Genomic DNA, 14,620 nt, shown 5'->3' with positions numbered 1-14,620 from the left:
CACACATAATACACATAATACTTGACTGCAGTGATATAACTTAAGCACCATATATAGCATCTGTCTGTCTATTGGGGGATACACATGTAAATGACCAGATATCAGTGCTCATCCCACAACTGTGCAACAGTACCTGGCACACTCCATACGATAGACTAGTATACTGCAGCAGTCAACACACTGTTTCAGGTACAATACACAACCTCACACTGGGGGTTTGTATCAAGGTACTGTATGGGGAACATTATCAGCCCATGCACTGCACACAATGCACGTTACATATTTCACTGGTAATGCACACTACTCTTACTTGCCATAACCCTACCTACACCACAGTGACATACAGGGTAACACAGCACAACATAAGGCAATGTAGTATGTGTTAATTGCAATACCTCACACACCTGTCTCTGGCCTCACAGCAAGGACACACACTACCATGACAGACAGACAGTCATGGTGAGCAATCACACCAGTACACAATATGCACCCAGTCACTAGCACACTCATTCCACCACACATATTCCGTTTGCAATGTGTTCATGGGTGTGCATTGTGTCTTAGTTAGGTAGTGTGCTTTTGGCCCTGGGCCTACAGCAGCATACTGTTATGCTACCCTGCCCCTTGTGACACATGTGTTATGATCATACCTGCTCCTTACAAACAGTTATACAGGGTGACTCATATGGCATATTACCTATCTGCATAACATTCAGCAGGGGTATGTCTGACATCTACTCATGGGGAGCCTTGCTTCTTAATGCTGTGTGGTCTACTACAGGGTATGTCATATCTGTGGGTAGGGTCCTGTACCTCCACCATGTGCTCTATACTGCAGTGACAAGGATGACAGACATAGGTAATTTGTGTTGTGGATGTTGGAGGTGTTACCATGGTTGTTAGACAACTGTCATGAGTGTGACCAAACTATGTATATCCAGCAGTGGTAACCTCTATGTAGGTAGTCTGTGTGTGCTCTGTGGTGTTTGAGTGCTTTGACGCAGTTACTTGCATATGTCTGTATCCTTCTCCATATCTGTAGCTGTCATGGGAGGTACATACCATGTAGGACATTGTGGGGTGTGGAGGGGTACAGTGACCTACATGTCCATAGCTGACACACCATGTCCGCTGATACATTCCATGTACAGGTATTACAGGACTAGTGTGCCACTGTGTATATCAGAGTGGAGCCTATTGTACACTTGTTGCCCCTATTCCCCCCTGACACATGCAGTGGTGGGCAGGCATGTACATATGTGGTGGTTACTGGTGTCAGTGATTTTGAATGAGGTATGGTACTCCAGTATCCATACTGGTGTTCACTCCATGCCTTTGACACCAGGCACCTGTTGCAAGACATCTGCACACATGTGTCTCACACAGTCTAGATATATATATATATATATATATATATATATATATATATATATATGTATGTATATTGATATATTTATATCTGTATATAAATATATATATGTTTGTATATATGTATATAAAATATGTATATATAGATGTAGATATATACATATAGATGTGGGGAGAGAGGGGGGAGAGAGTGAGAGAGAGACACGGGGAGAGTGAGAGTGTGAGGGAGTGGGACAGAGAGAGAGATAGTCATATACAGACATATCTGTTGTCAGTCAGATCTATCCGTATATGTATATGTCTCTACAGATATCTATATATGTATGTGTGTATTACATATATCTGTATGTACATATTCTACCAATCTCGATGTCTGTGCAGTAAGTGAGAACCTGGTTCAAGGCTCCTGAGAGCACACCAGTGGTACCAGGCTATACCCCGTATCATGCTTTTTGGCCCCAGGACTCGGGACAAAACAAAAAGGGAGGGGGTGTGTCCATATTCATGAAGGACACACACACCTCCAGGTTAGTGGCAACACATGAAGCATCACAGACCATCCAAGTGCAGATAACCGTAGGCAAACCTGCTGTACAACTGTTAGCATGTTACAGACCACCCTCCCAATCTCAGGGACCACAGTCAGCCTTCCTGTAGACATTGGAGGATATGAATGTCCCACCACACACCATCATATTGGGATAATGCAACTACCCTAACATACACTGGGTGCATTATTCTACCCCAAACACCCTAGCCCAAAGGTTCCCGGAATTCACCAAGTCAAATGCAATGGAACAGCTAGTCACCTCTCCCACAACAGGAGATAATATACTAGATCTGATCATCACAAACATGGGGACAATGTGCTACACACAGGAAGTATACCCCTCACTAGTCACATCTGACCACAGACTAATCCCCTTGGATATACATATCCCACCTCCACCACAACACAAAAGACTACAGTGGGAAACCTCTCACATGCTGACTTTACACTTCTTATAACTGAGTTGGTATCCTTAATGCCCACTGGCCAGTGTAAACCACTTACCACAATGCAGACACCTTCACATATGCTTTCTAAGGACATCTCCAAGAATGCATGGATCATGCAATCACAAATGAAACCATGATGCTCTCCACCAAGGGCAGGCATCCTGTCTGGTGGACTCCAGCACTGAACAAATTGTATAACAACAAAAGGTAGCTACTGCACGGCAGAACATACTTCCATAGAGCTATGGCATCTGTGGTCAGCAGTAGTAGAAAGATACATTTTGTCATACAAACATGCAAGGCCAACAATGAGAAGGACATCACTATGGTCACTACAGATAACCACAAGGCCTTCTTCTGCTATGTTACACACCTGGGTGGGAACCCTCAGTTGTGTTCACAGTTAGTTCACAGTGACAAACGCTACACTGAACACACAGATAATGCCAACATTCTGGCAGACAGGTTCAGTGCAGATTTCTCCCCTCCCTCACCCACACATGTGGAATTACTTATCCCAGCTGACTGTAACCTCCCTGTCATCTCAGATGTCCAGCTGGGAACCACCCTCAGCAAAGCTGTAAACACAGCATCAATGGGACCCAACAGTACTGCAGGTTGCATGCTACGTGAACTGCAAGAGGAGCTACACATGCACATTAAATGCTATTCAGCCGTAGCCTTACTACAGCATATATACCTGGACACTGGCATACAGCAACGGTAGTCCCACTCCACACAGGAGGCACCTCTACAGACCCTGGTAACTACCGCCCCATAAGCTTAACCAGCCTGGTCTGCAACGCTATGGAAAGGATCATTATGGTACCCATACACAGAGACATTGGGGACTTAGACACTTGATCCCACCTGGTTTGGCTTTGTAGAGGGCAGATCCTGCCTTATGAACCTGGTTGACCTTTTCAAATCAGTCACTAGAGCCATTGATGAGGGCACAGTGGTCCATACAGCCTACCTGGACTTGCCTACGGCTTTAGACACAATACCGCACTCTGGCATCATAGACATGATCAACAGCTGAAGTGTAAATCCATATGTCACAAGATGGGTTGAAAACCGGCTAACGGATAGAAACCCTACAGTCAAACTCACTGGTGTCATGTCAGACTCAGAGCCAGTCACATGTGGTGTCCCACCGGGCTCTGTCCTGGGACCGCTCATGTTCGGCATATAATTCTCATTTGTGGAAGCAGACATGGGAGGGTAGTGGCTGACAATGTTCAAAGATGACTGCATACTAGGCACCATAGTCGATACACCAGCTGAGACATACATCCTACTGACAGGCCTCACAGACACCAAGAACTGGTGCCGGAGTCATGGCCTTACACTGCATGCCACGTAATGTATACTCATACCCGTTTGGACGGACAAGGTACTCACATATTATCACATAGACAGTAACCCACTGAGTACAGACAAAGTAATCTGAGACCTGGTGACACTGATCAATGCTGACATCTCATTTGACACCCATGTTGCCAAAGTGGTTGGATAGACTTCCTACCTTGCCCACCTTATCATGAAGGGATTCACATCCAGATCAAAAGGGGTCATTTTACCCCTATACTCCTCCCTTATCAGGCCCATGACTGTGTACTATGCCCCATTTGGTATGTAGCTCACCTGGCACTTGCAACAGCTAGAGGGACCCCATAAGTACATCACCAGAAGGATCAAGGGTCTGCAACAACTGTCATATGCTGCCAGACTAACGTAACTCATGCTCTATTCCATAGCATACTGCCTACATAGTGGTGATCTGTGCCTGATGTAGTAGGCCATGTCCAATCAGGTATTGATGGACATGTTCCACCTCATACAATCCAAATCGATCAGCACCACAACAGCTATGGATTTAAACCTCAGCACACATATGAATAGGACATACTGTAGGGACAAATCCATCACTAAGAGGCTTCCCATACTGTGGAACAGGATCCCAGTTCATGTTAGGCAGAGACCCTCACTGACACTCTTCATGTGCATTCTTGACAGGTGGATGGGAGATCATAGGTTTACAGCAGGGGTCATCTCTGTGTCACTACTAGACAGAGTATGTAGGGGGGGTCTTCACTGTGTCACTATTATACAGAGGTGCAAGTTTCTAAATCTATTCTATACACTGCCTGCAGATAGCCTAGTACTAAACTATGACACTGTGAAACTATATATGTCTATGTATTTCTACATCCCTCTCTATCTATGTATACACATATGCATATTATATATATCTATATACATACATATCTCATTATACATACGTATACACATGTTATTTATATATATATATATATATATATATATATATATATATATATATATATATATAAATATATACTCCTTTTTAGTTCCACATATGTATACACACAGTAACGTACTGCTGAACATCCATTACTGTACAACCTACTTGTGCATTGCACTACAACCTACATTGCTATGTGCACATAGCTACCGTCACATACATATGTATGTGGAGCCTTCAGTGACAGTTGCAGTATGTCCCCGGCCCTATGCACATTTTCATATACATAGATACAGACCAATAACACATCTGGAGGGTTCACAGTATGTAGAGTATTATAGTAGTACTTTACTTTACCTGTGTTTGTTGCAGCTGTTTGCGTAGGCTTGCAGTTACTTGGCCTGCTGTCAGCCTCTTTGTTTTGTTGTTACAGGTTTTTTTTTTTCTCTTTCTTTCTTTCTTTTTTTTTTTTTCTCTCTCTCTCTCTACCTACAGCGCATGCAATGAAAGTATTGCATGTGTGGACTGGGAGTACAGGATGCTTTTGTAGGTATCTGCACATGTCCATGTGATGGCCTCTGCACCAATTGTTAGCCAGCATTTACTAATTGCATGCAGCCTGTTGTGTAGTGATTGCAGTTCTCACTGTGATTACAGGACTGTGCTATAAAAAGGTCTGTTAGGTAGGTGTAGCCCTTTCAGATTATCAGGGTGGGGACCATGCTGGTTTGCTGTGGAAACTGTTCTGTGAGTGTAAGGGTTGGTATGTCTCTCATATTTCAGGCTGTGTTGTATACATATACACTGCAATGCATGTTGTTCTGTAAGCTGAGTATTCCTTCCTCCAGTGTCCTCTTCTCCGTGTGTATGTAAACTGACACCTACAATTAGTAATACTGTGTATATGGGTGTGTGTGCTTTCCTGTGGGGATTGTGTTGTAACTGGTATATAGCAGTGGCTCTTGCAATCTGTTGCTATGGCTTCAATATTTGGCCTTTACATTCACTCCTTGTATGCCTGCTAGGCACTTTCCTGTAATGTGTTGCTATGGCTTTCCTATTTTCCATTTACATTCACAGCTTATAATGCTTACTACATCTGGGCAGCAATTCCCTATGTGTTTGTTGTGGCAGGGTGTTACATGCAGTGTGGTCTGGCCATGGTGTGGGCTTGACACTTACAGGGGTATTTGATCATGCTGCTGAGCAGGCCTCAGATACTCTCCAGTGCATCTTTTATCAGCCTCATGGAATGGTACATAGCAGTGGGTTACTCCAATGACATATTCTGATATTCTGCAGTTTTGACTGTGGGTTATTTCAAGCATATGTATTAGTACACCATTTGTGACGTGCAGGTGGTGCATACCTTCAGTCAGTCATAGTTACCATTGCATGTGTAGTTACACTTTTCTGCCTACTGTTAGTACATTTGACAGGGTGTCAGTGGGGCACAGTTGACATTTGTTTTCACATCAGGGACATCCCTGCAACTCAGTCACAGTTGCTATGTCTGATCTCTTAACTATTCAACTATGGCAGTGTTTATCCTGCTCTGAGTATGTGTGTGGCTTGCCAAATGCTACTGTGACATTATTACCTAGTAGCTGCCAACTAGCATGACTGTTTCTCAGCACACGGTACTATTTTACAAATCCACTAGATTTTACAGTAAATATACATGACATGTTTGTGTACTAGACTTGCTATATTCCCTTTACATTAATTCCTACTATTTTATGATATATTTCTTTCAGCACAATGTTCTTGTATAGCAGTCATGGCTTAGTGGGAAGTCATGCAGACTAGTGTTTCCAAGGTCCTGGGTTCGAGACTGAGGGAGGTATTTTATTTTGCTGCTGAGAAAACTACAGGCCTTGTCATTCAGAGTGACTAAGGCACTTTTAAGCAGTTGTAAGCGGGTTAGTGCTGGTTTGCGCGGAGGTCACGCATGCACTGCCGCTAGCTTCACAAGACACCCACTTACTACTGCTTAAAAGTGCTTACTCTCACGCACACCCGAGCTATTTTCTTTTAAAGAAAAGAAAATGGGGAGATAGGAAAGTGGTGAAAAAAGGGGCACAGAGAGGGTAGGACAGTAGGAAAACAAGCTCGGGTTTTGCAGGAGGGATGTAGGAAAGGCTCATAGCTGCCCATTTCTTTGTCAGCAACAGCTGTGCATATGTTTGTAATTTGGTGTGAAATTTGAAACCTTCCACCCCTGAGAGAGGTGTGAGGCCAACAATAATTTTTGTTGTACAGCCAATTGTAATTGCCACTTTACATGTCCAGCAGACATGTGTGCAAAATGGGCAGCTATGTATGGGGCCTAATTTTTTTGTGGGTAAAGAGTGTCCCCTTTTTTTTTCAGGTGAGAGTGGTATGTCATGTACAGGAAGTCGGTATAGCTGGGGAGGTAGGTAGGGGAGGTTGACAGACAAGACAAACAAGACGCATACAGGGGTGGTGTATGACACATGTGGGGGGTTACACAGTTGACGGGGAAGGATGTTTGGATATCTCGAGCCCATGAGCCCAAAGATGGTAACAGTGGAACTGAGATCCCCACCAATGGGCAGTTGCCACTGTGCCTTCACTGCCCAGGACAGGGCTGTGCTGGGGGCTTTGTAGGCCGAGCAGCAGGCACGCCCGTGAGTTGTGCCATCCATGCCTCAAGCTGGTGTAGGGGCTCAAGCACAGCGTGCCGGATCTCCCTACGCACCACAGTCCGGACACTACGGAGGGTGAGTGGATGTTCTCCTCCGGCCACACTTGCAGAGGGTGGACGAGCCCCACCTCCTGCAGTGCTTCCACCCGCAGGTGGCACAGGGCCACCGGAGGAGGGTCCTGCCTGGGCACTACTGCCAGGTGCACTCGCCAGCTGAGGTGGGAGAGGTGGGTCCGCTGGAACCCGCCTTCCCTGTCGTCCTATCTTTTGCATTATGTTATGACAGTTTGGGTTAGTAACGTACAATACCATTCACAATTAGTTGTAACAGCATGCATTAGTATTCCCATTAACCAAACACCCATAAATTCAACCCATTGAACAGCAAACATAACAAATGCATAATTTGAATGGCAATACACAATCCAACAACATGCAGGGTTGATTGATGGCAACAGGCCATCAGGTTTGGATGTATGAACAGGGCACATGCATCAACGTACATGCAAATATGTATGAACCAACAGGACAAATGTCCAGGGGTGTTAATTGTGAATGCACATACCCATTTCACGTGGAATGGATTATTTGTGGTTATAGGGTAGGGTGAAGAAATATTTCATTAACAACTTCAAATGCCTATACATATGCTGTACATTTCTACTAGCTGCAGATATATACACACTACAGGTATGACTACAGTTTCCTCTGTGATAACTAATTCAGGTTGGTGATAGGAATGTTACTACTACATCAATATACATTTCATATTTATTCATACACATTCATATCTGGTTCTTTTCAGCTACATCATCCTGCTACATTTGCTTTATATGGCTATAGACAACTGTGGATGTTTGGTATTTCATACAACCATACTATCTGCATATTGCAAACTGAGAGCAACATATCCAGATTTTGGGACACACATTCCAGCTTCAGTACTTTTTTCAACACATGTTGCTGTTTGGTTCTGCCTGTCACATTCATTTCATTCTGTACTGACTGCAGTATACTTTATTCAGGAGTTATTACTACTTTATTGGTGGATTCATACCTCTTTCTCACACTCTCACTTGTTTTATTTTTACAATTCAGGATGGTACTTAATTCTAGGCTTTATTGACATGTTTTACTTTTAGTTATAACAATCCTTTCCAACAGTCTCACTTGTGTCATGTTTCAGAATTTAAACAGGGATATATTTCACACATGTGTTTTATCTCAGCTTCTGTAGCTGTACTTTTCAGCCTGCTGCAGGTTATGTACTAATATATTACAGGTGGGACATCTTTATTTTAGACTTGTTTCATTTTTATTTTTGGATTACAGGCTGCATCACACTTTTGTATTCAAGCAATACTTGCAAACTCTCTTACACTGTTACCTGCACATTTTATTAATAAGTGACTACACTGCACTCTTTTGCAAGCTGTCATACTTATATATTTTTTTACAGTTACAGGGAGAGAATTACTGACCTGCCTGGTGGCACAACCACACCAGCCTATTGGCCTAGGCTCGACGGTTCATGGAATGGACACCTGCAGCTGTAATATAAATGAAGTAATATTGGAATACACATCTCCATAATATCAGCTAGGTTAATTTCTTACATAAATAATTACATGTAACTTACTCAGTAGTGGGGCATTGGGCATTTGCCGGGCCTCCTGGATCCAATGGTTCAGTTCGTCCTGCTTCCGTCTCTTCAGGTCTGCATGATGGTGACAGACCTGTTCACCAGTCCTTGGTATTCCTGTGGCACTGGTGAGATCATGTGCCAACGGTCCCACGCCTCAGGCCTATATGCTCCCCACAGGACCTGGCCCTGCATGAGTTGGGCCTCATGATCATGGATGAGGAGCCAAACCATATATTTGGACTCCTCAATGCCCCACCTCTGTGCTCGGAAGCAACTACCCTCTCCTACACCTGCCTTCCTGGCTGCAAGTCGGTTCCACAATCGGTTATGCTGTGTATTCCCGCCTATGGGGCTTATATATGCCATTTTTCCTGCACTTATCTGTGATTGGCCATTTTGGAATTGTATCAGCTTCACAAAACCTGCTTTGTCATGCTCCTCTTTCTATTCATTCCTATATATATGCTATTACTGCATTTCTAAGTGCAACTGTCATGGCTTAGTGGTTCAGTACTTTGACTATGGTGCATGGTATCCTGGGTTCGAGCCTGGCCATTGCTTTTTATATTTTATGACTGTCTACACAGGCTAGGAGGTGTGTCTGTGAAAAGGCAGTTTTGATACAGCTTGCTCAACGTTGCCCGTCGGTTAGCTTGTTGGCACGGTGCGCAGCTCTGTGCAAACGGGCCACGCTGGTTTACGCATTGTTTGGCTGTCGGCACGCATATTACACTCAGCTCAGCTACGGGAACACAGTTTCAGCGTGTTAAAATGCTGCTCAACCCCGGGCACTCATTTTACACCTGTTAAACCACTGCTCACCTACAGGCACTCATTTTACACCTGTTAAACCACTGCTCACCTATGGGCACTCATTTTAATCCTGTTAAAACACTGCTCACCTACAGGCAGATATACTCAACTTGTTAGACTGTAGCTCAGCTATAGGCACATCTGACATTTTTTTTTATTATCTCACATTTCTTCAAAATACATGGCCCATTTCATTACATTTTACTATATATGTACATATATGTCAGGGAATTGTTTAGTGCTTATTTCACTAAAAATAAAAATTGATGTTGGGGGGGCTCGAACCATGACTGCCTCCTCTTCAGCCAATGTCTCTACCGCTGCGCTATTGCTTCTTGGCTTACTTTGCATATTTAGTTCTTATATGCTTTTCCACTGACTGTTAACTGTGGCTAAGCACCAGGCACGCCCGCGCAAACGAGCGCACTCACGGGCAAACATCTTTACAACTTATAAAAAAAAATATAAGATGTTCATTTATACATTTTATGTTCATAGTCTGTGGGGGCATGTGTTGTGTTGTGTTTATTCACATTTACATGGACTCTGTCGTGGGAGTTTACTTTCGGGACCTTTACTCTTCTGGGAGCATGTCCGTTTTCAGGGCTCACCCTACGGACACACCCCCTACTGTCTTACATGGACCGTGTTAGCCTTAGGTGTGATTCAGCATGCCCTCATGCATATGCATGGCATGCTGACATCACACCTTATAACTGAAGCCTCCGTGCAAGACTTGTAACTCTTACACGGAGGCTTCGTGAATTCTGCCCATTGAGTTTTAAGAATAAATTATTTTTGAGACAGAGCCCGTCTCTGGTGCTTATAGGGAGGAAAGTGAAATATCCCTGTATTCAGCCTTTCTTCTGTTTTAACAGAAAATTTAGAGAACAGAAGCAGTTTGATGCCATCTTCTTTCTCCATGTTCTAGATGGCACAAAGCTTTGGTTTATTTAAGTTCCCATGAACCAATTGGTTGTAAGTATATTGCTATCATTCTGACAGCAACTATGGAACTGATAGCCTTATTAGAATCTGCATCTTTGGCACCAAAGTGTCTTCAGTTCTGAATCAAATATTGCTTTGGCACCAACAGCATCTATGGTACTGATAGACTTATTGGAATTTGCATCTTCTGCACCGAATGATCTTCGGTTTCAAAATTAAATATTGCTTCAGTTCTGACAAAATCTATGGAACCTATAGCCTTATTGGAATCTGCATCTTTGGCACCAAAGGATCTTTGGTTCCAAAACAAATACAGGATAAGGCACCAAAGCTATCAGAGTGGAACTCTCCATCAGCACCGACCCTCTTGATACTGGTTAAACCCTTTTAGGATACTTCCTAGTACAGTCCACTCCCTGTGAGTCTTTACACTATTCAGCCTCAACCCTCTCAGTGCTGACTACATCGATTCTGGAGACGTTCTTACTTCCAGAATGGCTGATTTCTCTGACCTCTTTGGCTTCTTGGATCCAGAGACCTCTGGAGTCTGAGTCAGTGCTGTCATCTCTTGGGAGCAGGTGTCAACTCCTACTTCTTTGTGCAGTCCCTGCATTTCAGAGCATTGACACACATTGATTTAGCTCCAACGTTTGCCTCGGCAGTGTCTCTTTGGGACAGGGAATGACCAAGATTCTGCGGATGTTCTTCTGGGTTCCACTGTCCCTTCCTTCTTTGGGGACCTCAGTTTTCAGGGCAATGAAGAGCCCTATCTACTGTAACCCCTCCTTAGGAAGATCTCCAGGGGGACAGTGAATGCCCAGATGGCAGGATTCCTGGATACCTGATCCATCCTTCTTCTGATACCTCCCACAGATGACACTGAATTCAATGAAGGAAAAGGGTCTCTAAAATCTCCATTTGATGATGTCTCCTTTGGAGACACCTCTGACTCTCTAAAATGGGGGGGGGGGGGTGACTGGAAGTCCCAAAAAACTCTATCCCAGAGGAATCAGTGTAACTACCCTTCAGCACCTGACTGTCTGCCTCTTGAATGATTCCATCCACTGATGAACTTGTTCAGTTGATTTTTAAACAGCTGTGAAAAGGTCCTGACTCCTTTCAGTCCATCTCCAGTACTCCTGTCAAATTCTTTTCTTCCCCTGAGGATAAACAGTTCAGTGCCAAGGATCTATCCATAGAGTCCATGGTCTTTGTGCCACCTCAGGAAAGATGCTGACTGTAAAAAGTCCTCTGTTGACCTGCCTAACAGAGAGTTTCAGACAATGGATAGGTTTGGAAAGGGAGTTTACACATAATTGACCTGTCCCTTAAGATCATTGAATTTCTGGGCATTTTTACCAGATTTCAAAGAGATCTGGTTAAAGAGTTATCTGATACCTTTGCGGGAGTTGTCTCTGAGGAGGTAAATGAGAATGTTACTTTCCAGTCATCTGCCCTACAGTCTGTGTCCAGCTCATCCATGACGCCCATAGCACTTGCATATTGGTAAGTTCAGGCATTGCCATTGGGAGACAAGCCTGGATGCATCTATGTGATTTTTCGGAGTTATTTGGGTCTTCATCCATTAATGTTTCTCTTGATGATCCATAAGTGTGAGAACCATTGCTCTACTGTGAGAAAGATAGTAAGACACTTTCCACCATGGACACATATTTTTCCTTTACCCCAAAGATCATTTCCAAGAATCAGAGGGGTGCTGGGTGAAAAGTGGTTCTAAATACAAAGGTCTATTCCAAGACACATGTAGATAGTTCTCCCAGGGGCAAAAGGAGGAACGTCAATGGAAAACACCACTCTCACATCGGAGGTGACCCAATAAACCACAGTTTCAGGGATTCTTTTTTTAGTAAGCCCTACCAGCACTCCTGATTGGAAGCATGATTACCTTCCTCTGGAGGCAGTCAGGGAGGAGTTTATCCTTACACCCAAATGTCTGGCAAGAATGACTATAAATTCTTGATTACAAAGGTTTATGTCCACAGGTTATTTCATATCCTTTCATGTTTCTCCTCCCCAGTGCACAAGAAAATCCCTGATGTTCCACCAAGTGAGAAGGATCCAACAGTCACACAAACACAAAATTGCAAAAAAAAAAAAAAAAAAAATTGCAAAAAAAAAAAAAAAATTAGAGAAGAGGGGGCTAGAGACTAACTTGGATTTCAGTGTTTAGAACAAATTGGTTCGCCAACCGGAACTCTGTATATTCACAATTCAGACTGCTCTTCTGTTCTTGGAAAAGGGCAGCTGGATATGCTCCATAAACCTTATGGAAGTGTATTACCATATTACCATATTAGATGGATGAATGCTTAGCAGGTTCCCCCATTTCTGGCTAGTAGCTAGTCATTAGAGGATTCTGAGCTGGGAATTTCTGGTTAAAGGCTTATAGTGCCTGCATATTTGAACTGTTTCTTACTGGAATTGGTACACCTTGTTTGCTGTAGCATAGACTAGATCCAGGCCTGCTGAATCTAGCTTTGTTTGTATGCTTGTTTGCTTGTTATTTCCCTGAAACACAAATTCCACCTAAAACGTGGCTTTTCAGCGCTTCTGTGGATCCCTAGTGACATCTGCATTGTTTACTGTACTTATTTCCTTGTTTCACTTGAAAGAAAGTTACTGTTTGTCATTTTTGCATTTAAGTTACCTGTAACACATTGCATTTAAGTTACCTGGCACTTGCTCACTAAAGCAATTATATAAGTCAGCACTAAAAAATTAAAAGCACTACACCCTCATAAACTCCCCTTGAGTACCTTGTTCCCCATTGGCCCTTTCTTTTTTCAATTATAAAGGAATTCCCAATACTATTCTAGCATGTCGAAAGGTCAGTTATCAATCTCCTCTCTGGTCCAGCTGGTGAATCTGGGAATCTTGAGGCAATGTTACAACTGCCTCATGTACACAGACAACCCTCTCCTCCTCCCAACAAATTCCAACACATGCGAGAGATGCAACCATATAGCCAAACTGGAGGCTAAGCTCTCTCAACTCAGTACTGGCGAAACCTGTCAGGAGGAGAAGGAAACCACACTCACTACAATTCCAGTCTCAAATAGACCTACCACGACAGCAAACCAAACACATAAACACACAAAAACATACTCGGAGGCTCTAAATAAAAATCTGCCTAAGCAGCAGAGCCCTCCAAAGCAGACACCCAAGCAACCACTACCCCAAAATAAAACACGTGCAACCCATAGCTCACAAAGCCAGTGTGCTGAACAGTCACAGCCCTTAAGGCTAAACAGCACACCTGATACACTTGTAATAGGTGACTCTATCGTCAGGCACACTGACATCCTGCTCACCAGGATGAACAAGGAGAAGGTCACGGTGAGCTGCCTGTCGGGCGCTAGGATCCGCCACATAACACAAGCACTCAGGTCACTCCAAGGCAAGTACAAATATGACTCAGTCATTGTCCATGCTGGTGTGAATGACCTGAGACGTACCTCCCTGGACTACATGAAAAGAGACATAGAGGAGCTCTCTGTGCATGTGGCGCAGGCCGGTATGACCCTGACCTTGAGTAACATCTTACCCTCACCAAGAATGATGCCACAATATGAAGACAAGATGATCAATTTCAACAATTGGCTTAAGTATTGGTGTCATTCAAAGGGGATCCAATGCCTGTCAGCCTGGGATGACATGCTCGACAGACCACGATGCTTCGCTAGGGACGGCTTGCACCTGTCACCCCTGGGCTTTCGGATATTGGCAAAGGCTCTTGCTACCCCCATAGTGCCTTTTTTAGGCAAGGCTCAAAAGACAAACCCACCTCCATAGGTATCACAAGGGATAAGAGACTAAGAATAATGCTACTCAACGCCAGAAGTCTAAACCTCAAGATGCATGCACTCGAAACTCTCCTTAGCATGGAGAACAT

The sequence above is a fragment of the Protopterus annectens genome, chromosome 2.part2, assembly GCF_019279795.1.
Source record: "Protopterus annectens isolate FY-2018-M chromosome 2.part2, PAN1.0, whole genome shotgun sequence".
Classification (NCBI taxonomy): Eukaryota; Metazoa; Chordata; order Ceratodontiformes; family Protopteridae; genus Protopterus; species Protopterus annectens.
This window is presented reverse-complemented; position numbering follows the sequence as displayed.